The sequence below is a fragment of the Streptopelia decaocto genome (assembly GCF_964273445.1).
Source record: "Streptopelia decaocto genome assembly, chromosome: 1".
NCBI classification, from domain to species: Eukaryota; Metazoa; Chordata; class Aves; order Columbiformes; family Columbidae; genus Streptopelia; species Streptopelia decaocto.
Window position 1 is genome coordinate 12,729,947 of NC_138663.1, and position 13,039 is coordinate 12,742,985.

The following is a 13,039-nucleotide window of genomic DNA, read 5'->3' on the forward strand; positions in this document are numbered from 1 at the left end:
TTTCTCCACAGTAGTTTCATATGATCTTTTAATTATCTTTGTTCATAACAGCAGATTCCAAATGCTTACTCCCAATTTCCAGCATTTCGTCCTCCATGTCAGCCTGATGTTCTTGCAACTGAGCAGCAGAAGTTTGTGCTCGTAGTCAGGAATTTACTATTTGCCTTTGCTGTTTATTAGGAATGGCTGACTTGGCTAAGTTGAAACTATAGATGACAATGAAAAAAATACGTGAAAAAAATTCTGACTTATTCCAAACATTAATTTCATTAGTTTAAGAATGAAAACCTGCTCTTCCAAATACTTGTTTTTAGATTACGATTTTTGTACAAGTTCGAGACTGGTGTTTAGACCCTTCAAATCAGTCTTGTATTTTCTTTTCAGCTCAGTCGGTCACTATAATAATGACCAAAACCATCATTAGGCTTGGAGACATTAGTAATTTTAATTAGTAATTTTAATGACTTTTACTTAAATATCTCTCCATTAGGGTAAATAGAGATATAGACCTAAAGCTTTCAAAATACTACCTGGATGTGTTCCATGCAGAGAGCTCCAGAACATCATGAAACGGAACCTTTTTACACTGTGTTTCACAGAGCAATAAGTTGGTTACTATACCTTACGATTTCTATTGACTTTGACAGATAAAAAACAAGGAAGAAAATCCTATTTCTGAAGCATGAATGGAAAAATATGCAGCTACATCAGTGCTTAAAAAAAGAATTACTTGAAAAGCCCAAAGCATTTGTGAAACTAAATGATTAATTCTTGAAAATTCTTGCACAGGTAGATATAGACATAAAAAGCTGTAAAAGTACAGAAGCCCCTCATCTGCCTGATTATGTTTCCTTTAAGCAACTGGTCATTTAAATGGTTTCACACATGTCCTCCTATCAGGAGTGAAAATTAGACTGACTATTCTAAAAAAAAAAAAAAAAATTAAAAAAATCTCTCTAGTTGGAAAACAGAGTTGAAAAAATGAACATAATTTACCCTCCTGTCTCAAACCCACTCACCCAGCTTTTGTTCCGTGAGGATTCCTTTTTTCATTCCTACGCCCTTAGCCCTCCTCCAGGTCTTTCTTCGAACAGTGCCTGATCTGTCTCTCTGTGTACATGCCATATGAAACCAGCTGGAAAGGATGTGCTGCTACTGTTAAACTTGATTTGATCTCAACTCCTTGTCTAACTATGAACAAGTCTATGCAGGTCATACTCATTCCTTCTTGTGGTCCCCTATCCAGCTCCATGTCTAGCCCCTGTTGAAAGTAATACACTAGGTCTTCCATCAACTCTTTCCTACAATCAGGTCTAATAGCAAAGCACATCCAACATTTGGTCCCCAGAATCAATGACCCTGTAGGAGCAAGTCCAGGGGAGGTCACGAAGATGATCAGAGGGCCGGAGCACCTCTCCTATGAAGACAGGCTCAGAGAGTTGGGGTTGTTCAGCCTGTAGAAGCCTCCAGGGAGACCTTATAGCACCTTCCAGTACCTGAAGAAGACCTACAAGAAAGCTGGAGAGGGACTTTTTACAAGGGCATTTAGTGATAGGACAAGCAGTAATGGCTTTAAACTGAAAGAGGGTAGATTTAGCTTACATATAAGGAAGAAATTCATCCCCATGAGGTGGTGATGCACTGGAACAGGCTGCCCAGAGAAGCTGTGGATGTCCCATCCCTGGCAGTGTTCCAGGCCAGGTTGGACAGGGCTTTCAGAAACCTGGTCTAGTGGAAGGTGTCCCTGCCCATGGCAGGGGAATTGGAACTAGACGATCTTCAAGGTCAGTTCCAACCCAAGACACTTTATGAGTCTATGGGTCTATAATTTTATGATTATGAAGATAATAAAAACACTTGCCTCTTACCTAGCACCTCCCACGGTGTTTGTATGATAAATACATCTCAACAAATGCAGTTCCAAGATTCCCATTACTGCCCAAAGTTGACTCTTGCAACGCTATAACGCTGCAAGACCCAAGTCCCTCTGGAGTTCCACATGTGAAGTAAGTGTAACGTATCTTTGAAAGATGCTTACCCAGGTCTAGTATCAATCAATTATTCTCTTCTGCAGGAGTGCTTAGAAATCAAGGTGATTATTTGTAATCCTAAGTGGGGATTTTGGACTCCATTTTTTGAGTCCTGCTTGAAAAATTTCACCACAGCCATGTCATCTGCTATCTGCAGGATCTGGATTTGCTACAATATTTTACAAAGTATATGGATTTTTTTTTTCCCAATTAAGTTTTTCTATTTCCATGAAAACCTTGTTTCCAAAGGATACTTTAAATGAACAATAGCTATTTTGGTAGCTACTCTACAGAAATATAGCATTTGGAGTCTTGCCTACAGTACAGTAGAGTTTTAAGGGTATTAAGAAAAGCAGAACTTATAAAGCATTACCTATATGCTTCTTGCAGCCACTAATGTTAATTTCTCTGACCATAACCTGTTATACACATTGATTTTAAGATTTAGAATTCCTACACAAACAAGGAGGTGAATATATCTCCATACTTCACCTACATGTATATATCTGAGCAGGAATATAGCACAATACTAAAGGAATAAAATCTAGTAACTATAATTTGCAAAGCATTTTACAACTTTTAATGCACTTGCCTGGACTACCAAGGGGTAGTATAACACCATGCTTGGCTTTGCAAAGGTAGAGGCTGTGTATGATTTTGCAGCTCCATTTTCCCACCAGTTACCCCCAGGTGGGAACTGGGACTCCAGAACACATGAAAAAAGAGGTAAAAGGAAATGCTAGACCTGCCAAACCCCAACACGCTTTTATGAGTGAGTGTTAAGAGAGATGTTGCAGACCTAATATACCTGTGAGTCTTACGTACATGCTCGGAGCTCTGCCTCCTCATCGCTCTTTCCGTATCACTCCTGGGACCTTGTGCAGTGCTGTGGTTGTTCCCCAAGTGGACACCGCTCTCCCACCATGGGGCTGTTCCCCAAGTGGACACCCTTCTCCATCCAGCTCCTGGAAACCAGAGTTTTGGCTTCTCCCCTGGTGCTCCTGAGACAGCCTGGGCTCAGCTGTGCTGGGGGGACCTCCCTGCTTGAGAGCTACTGAGCGGAGGAAGATCTCGCCTCTCTGACCTAATACCGGACACTGAAAACAGATTTAAACCCCCACAGTCAGGGGATTCCACCCACCTCTTGTATGTTGACAGCTCATTTATTTCCCTGAGACTTTCCAAAAGTGCTTGAGAGGATTCTGGATAGGGTGGACTTTTCTGAGTGGACCCAGTTTTTTAGCTGGTTATCAAAGAAAGCTCCAGACATCAAAACTAAATTTAACACCTATTCATTTGAGTAGGAAGAATAAACAGCAGCACCTTCCAGAAATGGTCCTCAATCTTGTATCCAACCCTTCGGAGAAGACAGAAGGAACATAGGAAGGAAAGCTCATCCACTTCCTAATAATGTTATCAAGTATCAGTCTGCATCTCTTTCTGTCATCTAACTATCATGTTCCATTAAAAACATTGCACTATATATCATAGTATGGATTTGATCATGTTTGCACGTACACATTTGTTAACAGATCTTGGAAACAACCATAAACAATTTAGGTATCATACTAACTTTAATTTGGACACAATAGCAATATTCTTTCTAAATAATTATGTTACTGTTTTTGACTAATTCACTATCAAAAGCTTTTTAGAATGACAGGTATATTAATATTTCTAAGTCATAAAAAAGTCAAACGTGACTGTCATTCAAAGCCAGTTTTAAGATAATTTCCAGCTCAAGTCAGAGCTTGGTTAGATTTACATTAATTTCTTCCAACAAGGGATATCTAAAGATGCAGGGATCTTCAGGCTGATGGATCTGATTAAATACGCCACGTAGACAGAAGAAATAGAAAAGATTAGGACAAGGAAAAAATAGGGAAAGTTACATCTTTCATTATGTTAGGTTCTAACCAAATATTCTCTAACATAGAAAACAGTGTGTTTTAACTTCCATCTACTACTCCACAAATCATTTTTCTCTCCTGTTGTATTTGTACATCTTGTTTGAGTGCAACAACGCATTAAAAGTATAATAAATAACGTAATAGAGACTGGCATTATGCAAAGGGCATTGCATGGGGCAGCATTCTGTCCAGCTGATTCTTTCCCAAGTGTGTGGTCTGTAGATTCAGAAAGATTTCATTCGTTTAAGTTTAAACATTTGAGCATCAGACTTTCATTACTGTGCTAATAAAACAGAATAATAGATTCATAATTCATTGCACTAGTTGAAACCTAAGAATATTGTGAGGAAATGTAAGTATAGAATTATTTTAGAGCTCATCTGAAGAAAATAAGCGAGACCCTGAGAAAAGCTTGTGGACTCTGTAAATAAAGTATTTTTTAATTCATTTTGTACACATCAAGCATAATTGAAAATTCTCTCCCCTTTTGCTTCTGAAAGGCCATATCAAGCCCATTTTCTATGTAAATGTAAGCATTTAGATCATTGGTCTTAGAAACACCTGCAGGAATTTTGTACTCCTTTAATGAGTTCTCCCCCCACAGTAAAGAAAGCACTTATTTATTTAAAGTTCAATTCATACTTAAAAACATGTGCATTCAGAATCTAAATCCATTTGTATTGTTTTACATTGCCATAAATCACAGTTTTACAACAGGCTACAGTCATTGTTAAAACTTCTGTGAAAAAAACATCCAAACCCCAAATGTGAAACAATGAAACAAACCTGGAAAAATGCAGGTTATTTTTAAAATTACTAACTACATTTTGATTTTACTCAAAGATTAGCTCACTGGTTAATTTAGAAGAGAAGTTTAAGTTAATATTCACAATACTCTTATTTAACTAAAGAGAGTTGATTAAATTCAATTCACCAAGACACCATGATGATAAATGGTTACATCTCTTTACTAATGTATAAGGTAAATCAGTAGCATTAAAAAAAAATATATGTTAACCTAAATAAGGACACTTTAAGGAGGTATATTCTTTTTACAAGAAAACTGAGCTGAATGGTCAGGGATGGAGCCACAATGTGGTCCTATAGTTTGCTAAGTTTTGATGGTCATGAGGTAATACTGCAGAGTAAAACACTTGCCCTCAGTCTTACAAGCACAGATAATCATTCCACTCTCTCTGTTAAGTCATCTAGAAGCATGGAATATAAAAAAATCCAAGTCCCCAAAGGAGTTTACAAACCTGGATTATAGCCAGACACAACAGTGAGTGAAGTAAGCAGATGGAAGAATAAGGGCTGGGGTAAGGAGCAAGTTTTTCCTGGTAAGTAGTAGTCACAGCGTAACACCTGCCTACTGCCGACCGCCGGTCGCTGCAGAAAGCCAAGTGTTAGTAGTAACAAATACTGTCAAGTGCCATGGTTTTGCAAAAAGGAGAGAGCTCATAAAGAGTGAGCACTCATAACAGTCAAAATCGCTGCTTGAATCATAATTTCCAGAACCTCAAAAAAAAAAAAGTTGGTGATTCAGAATAAAAAAATATGAGCAGTTACATTCTTTGTCAGATGAAAGTAAAAAAATTATGTTGCCTGCTACATCTCCAGCAATTATCCTAGAAAATCACCCACTTTTTACATGACAAACTAATCTCAGAACTACTCAAAGATAACACATAAGTGTCAAACCAAAGGTAAACTGAGGGATGTATGCACACATAGTAGAAAACTGAAATTCAAAATAAATCATTAAGAATAGAAACTCGATTTTAATTTTTAACTCTTTTTTCCCACTAGAATTAAAGTGAGTCCGTTAACATTAACACAGACTTTGTTTTGATAATTAATTGCACCATACATGCTACACCAATCAGTTTGATGGAGTTAAATACTATCATATTTACACAAAGAAGAGTGTAAATTACTTTAGTTGCTCTTTTTGGCTGGAATGGACTTGCTGTTCCTAAATCCCCAAATATTCTTATTTTCCTTAAATGTATAAAAAACATACAAGCCTTGAACATATTCAACTTTGACCTATTTCTTATCAGTTGGGTTACTGCTGAGAAACAAGGTGCCTTCCTACTCTTTTGCAATGACTGAAGCTATGTTCTTCAGAAAGTCGTTCTGTAATAAAATCACGGTGAAAGATCTAATCTGATTCTTTGTTTGCTGTGCATTTAATTTTTTTTAAATAAACAGGCTAACATCAGAAGATATTAGTTTTAAAATTAATTTCTTTTAGATTTTGCAACAGTACAATGCAAAAGCAGTAACTTTCAGTAGTTTTTGATATACAAAAAGGATTAAAAAAAAAATCTGACCACCTTTATTTATTTTGAAAACAATGCTAAGATTGATGGACTTCAGTGTGAGCCAAGGTACAACTGTCAGTTCTGCTTTGGAAAGATCAGTGAATACACAAAATCTGCAAGTGGAAACCAGTGTACTTTTTGAGAGAAGAGCATCCTGAGGTTACTAAACACCCAAACTGAAAGGGCAATATCAGGAAAACACGGAAACACTTGAGAGAACAATATTATTAATCAAGTAGGTCCCACTTTTCCTCATACCAGTAGTGTGTGAAACAGCTGCCAGTGAAGTGCTCATTTTCTTAGTGCAAGCAGTAAGGGCAGAATGTTTTTTCCATTCACATATAAAAATGCACACGTGACATTTAAGTCAGACAGTAAATGCAGCAGTGAGTGGGGCCCACTGAAACTTTGGTCTCACTGACTGAGACCTCTTGTAAAGAAGCAAAAAAAAATAATTCATTAGTAGTTTATCTGCATAGGATGATGCAACATTTTAGTCAATTTCCAGCACTTCTTTCTAAAGTGTATCCCACAGAGACAAAATCCTGTCAAATATCCTGATGAATAATTTGCCATTTTCTCTTAACACTGGGATGAGAGAAACCTGAGAGCATCTGAACTAATACCAGTTGCACCCATTTACTACTTCAGGAATGCCAATATATTAAGCCAGTTAATACATTATTAATTCATTCTGGGCTCCTAGGTCTAGAAATTAAGAGGGATATTAATCTGGATTTGGAAGAAGTGTCCTAATAGTGCCAATTAATTTTTAAATAGAATGGCATATTAACAGCTTAACCCTCAGGTCAAGAGGTGCTCAGAAGTCAATTTAATATATAAGTCAATGGGATAACTAGTATGAAGAAGTGCTACTCAATCTAATGATTGCAGAACTGGTCTACAACCATAAGAATATTGGTTTCATACAACTTCATGGCAAAGACGATGGTGGAAAAGGATCTGGGGGTGCTGATCAACAGCTGGCTGAACATGAGCCAGCAGTGTGCCCAGGTGGTCAAGAAGGCCAACAGCATCCCGGCTTGTATCAGGAATATTGTGGCCAGCAGGACTAGGGCAGTGATCGTCCCACTGTACTGGGCACTGGTGAGGCCCCACCTCAAATCCTGTGTTCAGTTTTGGGCCCCTCACTACAAGACATTGAGGTGCTGGAGCCAGTGCAGAGAAGGGCAACACAGCTGGTGAGGGGCCTGGAGAACAAGTCTGATGAGGAACAGCTGAGGGAACTGGGGCTGTTCAGCCTGGAGAACAGGAGGCTGAGGGGAGACCCTATCTCTGTCTACAACTACCTGAAAGGACGGTGTAGCATGGAGGGTGTTGATCTCTTCTCCCAAGTAGCAAGTGATATGGCAAGGGGAAATGGCCTCAGATTGCACCAGGGGAGGTTTAGATTGAATATTCACCTAGTCCAAAACTGTGCTCCTAGCAGGGCCAAGTACAGCAGGTTGCTCAGAGCCAAGTCCTGTTGGGTTTTCAGCACCTGCAAAGATGGAGACTCCACAGCCTCTCTGCACAACCTGTTCTAGTGTTCAAATATCCTCAACTTCTTTTATATGCTCAGAAAGTGACCTTGGAGGTACATGATCCTGCCTGCTTTTACCAATATTACCAATGATATCTGGGTTATAAACTGTTCAGAGCATAAACCATCTCTTACAATATAATGGCACAGCACAAAGGCATGGTGATAGCAGGAGTCCTACAAGAAATGCAAGTAGCAGTATTTGCTTAGAAGATCATTCAGTTTGAAGGATAAAGTGAAAACAAGACACATCCCAAATCAATATGTATCACAATGTCTTGAGGAAGTAATTTGATCCTTTCAAAAGTTCTTTCTGATGACACTAGTTCTTCCTCTTTCCTCTCCACCCTATTAAAAAACTCATTTTAAAATCTCAACACATTCTGTTAGTGTCTTTATTTACCAGATGGTACGTTTATGCTTATTCCTCTACCTCATTATTAGCTTTCAAGTGAAAAACAACGGAGTGAAGGACATCACATTGCAGCAGTGGAACTGTGGATTGGAGGCACCAGTTCATACATCATTAGCTGAAAGGGACAAATGAATAAGTGTTACTGTCTTCAGATACAGCAACCCAGACCCTGGTGATGACAAGAAAGTACATGGCTTGCAAATAAAGGATCCTTATGAAAACAAAATACCATGATAGCATGAAGGCTATGAGAGCTCCAATGTTATTTAGGTAGAAGAAAGCCAATATGCTTGTCCTTGAAGTATCTCATATTAATAAAATAATCTGCAGGAAATTTCCAAACTAATCTAATTGGTCACGCAGCCTTTCTTTCTCAGGTGTGTTTCTACCTACATAGTCAGTTAGTAAGAATCTTTTTCCCTTTGAACAGTGATAAAAAATTCAACACCTATGCCAGTCTAGCAAACACAGTATTTCTTTCATTTCCAGCTATCGTAAAGCAAGGCAATGATAAAGCACAAGCAAATACATTTCTAAAAACTAAACCAGAATAATTTGACTTTTGAATTTTTTTTAATCTGTTTCTATATTCTAAGTGTTCAACACAAATCTTTCAGCTGAATGCAGAAAGAACTAAACTGTGCCTGTCTTGCTTCATGACAGTGAACACACTTCTTCAAATTCAGTGCAAGTGCCTATCTGAGAGTTTTGCCTCGGATGACCTGGGGTTCTGTGGTTGAACCACAAATATTCCCGGAGACTGTGGACTTGACCTACAATTTATGGGAGAAAGAATCTTGATTTGAAATCTTGACTTAGTCTTCTGTCTTCACATAATTAGATTTAGGTAAGGCTTAGCCTACTTCTTTTTCTGAAGAGTCATCTGAGAACAGACCTTCAGCATTAGTGACCTGGTAACACAGTGCAGTCCTACTCTGAGCTACCAGTGATGGAAGCACCTGTGCAGAAACATTCTTACTGAGCCTCATGTACAACCAGTAGCATGACTGAGCATGAAGCCATAATCTGAGATTGGTTGTGCACCAAAAATGCACAACAATGTAATTCAGGCTCCTTGAATGCACTTTTGTTTATGATCTCAATTCCAAAGCAAAGCCTGCCACGTGCCATTAAGCATGTGTACACCAAATCCAGAACTACATAAACAAAACTGAACAAAACCTCAGTAACATTTTTTTTTTTTTAATGAGGATGCTATGCATATGTATGGTGGTGCAAATGTCTTTATGTCACATCATTTTGGAGAATGCTCTGGGTGTAGGGTAGAGAGAAGGGGTTATCAGCCTTTAAGTTCACCATAGTATTCATGTTTTGGGAGTATTTACATATCACTCTGGAACGAAGCCTTGGTAATTCAAAAACACTTTTACCACTAATCTCAGTGTGATTATACCTTCACCTAAACATCCACCCAGCACCAGATAATTTTTCAATGCAAGCAGCTTCTGGAAGCAGTCAATGTTTTTGCAGTTGTGAGAAGCACCCACAGCAGGGAGTCGGGAGCACCTGGATCCTGGTCCTCAGTGGCCTCTGCCCGGGCAAGGGATGACCTGTCCCTAAAGCTGTCATGGGGTGGCACAGGTCAGCAGCTCTGTTGAATTCAAAAGCTTGGCAAAGTAATGGAAATAAGACATTATCCTCACCCAGCTAAGGTATCTATAACTTCAGGCTTACTAAGGTTAAAAAGCTGAGAATTTGTCCAGTTCAGTGCTTTGGCACCACTTGCACTGAAGCACTAAATCAATGGAGGTGTAAGTCTTTCCTACGGTTTTGCTCATGCTCAGCCTCTGAGCAGGCACAAGCAAGGGGTGAGTTTGTGCAGTTTTAGAGCCCTTTTCTCTAAACTCCTCACTACACCATGCTTTAATATTTATGTAAATGTATCTAAAATATGTCTAACCTCTTATAAAGGTCCATGGTGATGTCTGTGTGAAAACATGCTCCTTCTAGCTTCAGAAGTATTTGTTAATTTTCATGACAAAAAGTCTTTGCATTCACATTAAGCACAAGAATTTTGACATGGAAAGGTGATTCCTCTCAAAGAGATGAGAGAGATGTGCACATAAGGTTCTGAATGGACATGCTGTCACAATTTTACGTGGAACATGAACAATACGTCCCTAGAATAATATGCTTTCATTTTATCTTTTATAAGTTCATAAAATATTCATTTTCTTTCCCAGTTAGGCTGTGAGATCAATCTCAGCAGCACTGTTAGTTCACACGAAATGGGAAATGAAACTGATTATAGACATGAAAGGGGAAAGCCTCATTTTGGTCTAATCCAAGGGAAATGAAAATGCAGAAGGAAAAAAGAACTCAGAAAATAGGTCTTTTGTAGTTTGTTAATCTAAGATATCATCATGTTAAGAGCGATAACTAATTTTTATAGATATTTTAATTGTGAAATAAATCATTGAATACTATATATGATAATGAGAAAGGGAGATACCAGAAATTCAAATTCAGTGAAAGAAACGGGCTAATCCGTGTCATTCAATGCCGTAATACCCGAGTGCCATCCACTGCCGCTTGCTAGTGGGTATGGGGTAATTTAAGCTAGTGAGTGACAAACCGGTGCCACAGCAGTGGAGAAGTTGTCATTCCAAACCCAGGCACCTACGCGGTCACTGCATTTGGTATTTATCAGAATCTCAGCCATGACGGCCCCGTGTGCTGCGAGGATCTCAGCAGCGGTAACTCACTGTGCGAGCCTCATGCTTCTCTCTCCATTCGTAGTAACAGATACTTGTAGCTTTGCTGTCTTTTTTAGTGTCAAGCCAAATTTAAAGGATTCTCTTCTGAAAGGGTACTCTGCGCGGTTTTGTTTCTGTCTTATTCTGTCTCCTATCTTGGGTATTTACTGGAATGCAATTTTAACTTGCATTTCTGTGGAAAGAGGCCATCATTTGTTTATTTTAATGGCTCTTACCAAACTTATTTTGACAGCCTGTCTCCCAGAACTTTGTCCCCGGGGAAGTTTTTGACCTCCAAGTTGTCTACACCTCACCTTAATCAACTTGTGAGCAGCTGGCAAGAGCAGCACAGGAAATATATAACACTGAGGTCTGGTAAGAAAAGAGAGAAAGAAAACTGGAAAAGATCACATGTAAAACAAACACCAATGCAGAGATGATCAGGAGAGAGCAAAAAGTCTCCTGTAATCTTATAAACCCATTGCAAATTATACTATTTAGATGAACTCTTCTCTTTAACTTTTTCTTCACTCCCAAATGCTGCATTTATTTTTCAGTACAAATATGAAGACTATTTTCTTCACATCCAGAAGTGGTCAGATTTGCCCTCTGCCAGAGCTATTGTCACAACAGATATCCCCTAATGGGTTGAGAATGCCGAGTATTTCCTACTACTTTCCATTCTAACCAGATACATATTTTACAAACTTTTGAAGTGGACAATTAAATAGCAGCTTAAAACATTAAACATTTAAAAAAATTAAATAAGAGACTTAAAAAAAAAAACAATTAAAAAATCCATATTTGTAGCAAAATAAAATGTGTCCTTTTATCAAAGCTTTCAGAATGTGGAGGAGTTGGGAAAAGACATTTTAGATAAATAGCCTGAAGTTTAAGCCTTTCTGAATCAAGCATTCTCAAAATCTGAAGCCAGAAAACTGGAAAAGATTCTACTAGAAATAACAGAAGGCTGATACTAGTAAACTTAGGCTCATTAAAGATGTGAGTGGCAGTAGTAAATATCATAAGAAACTTTTAGTGACTTTTCAGTGGAATTTGCACTGCAAAGGCTAAGAATTTGCAGTTTTTATTTAAAGAAATAAAGGAATTAGAATCTCTTCAGAACCCCAAGGAGAACATTTAAAACCCCCAGCAGAAGACAGTAAAAGCAGCAAAGACATTCTGGAGCTCTCCTGACGGGATAAGCTATTACAATCTTCTCAGCCAACTAAAGGCACAGGCAAAGTCTTTGTGAATTTGGATTTAAACATCTGAATGCTTCCCAAGTCTTAGATGAACATATGTCCTGTGGTGAAGCTAGGTTATAATGTTGAGATGCCTCACTTGCGAATAGGGCTGTCAGGTAGCTGACATGCTAAATAGAAAAATGTGAGAGAAAAGGGGAATTATACCCATGCTGAAATGGAAAAAATTAGATGGCAATGTCATGTAGTTAGCAGCCAGTCAAACAGGAAGCAAGTGCTGAAGAAGGAAATTTAACATCTTCTGAGTTCAAGTCCAATGTTAGAAACACAATTACAAGGTAGAGAACTCTATTCCTGCTGAAATAATAGCAGGTAATGGATGTATTTTCTTTTTCCCCCCTTTGGCACTTGCAATGCATCATTTTCTACTTGAGGAATTCACTTATTTGAAAATGTAGCATATTGAAAATACAGACAGAATGCAGTTACTTTTTTTTTTTTACTATATCTGTAGTGTTGCAGTAGAAAGAATTACTTTCCAGCTACAAAATACATTCTCATGTTTCTCCTTACTCATGTGCTCAACTTTACTCCCAAAAGTACAGTGACTTACTGGTTCCTGCGTTTACAGGCTCAGATTTTAAGGAATAATAAAAGTCATCTGCGTTGTATTTGGTGAACGTGTTTCATCATGAGCTGTTGTTAGTTTTACCCATAGGAAATCCCTTGTGTTAGATACCCTTACATTCACATTCAGGACCAGTTCATGCCGTCCTGAGACGAAGCCCAGTGGAAGGGACTGACAGAAAGCCTTTGGGAAGTCACAAAGCCCTTTTCAGGCTCTTCAGGAGCCAGGCAGAAAATCTACAAACTTGTTCCCTCAGACACAGGC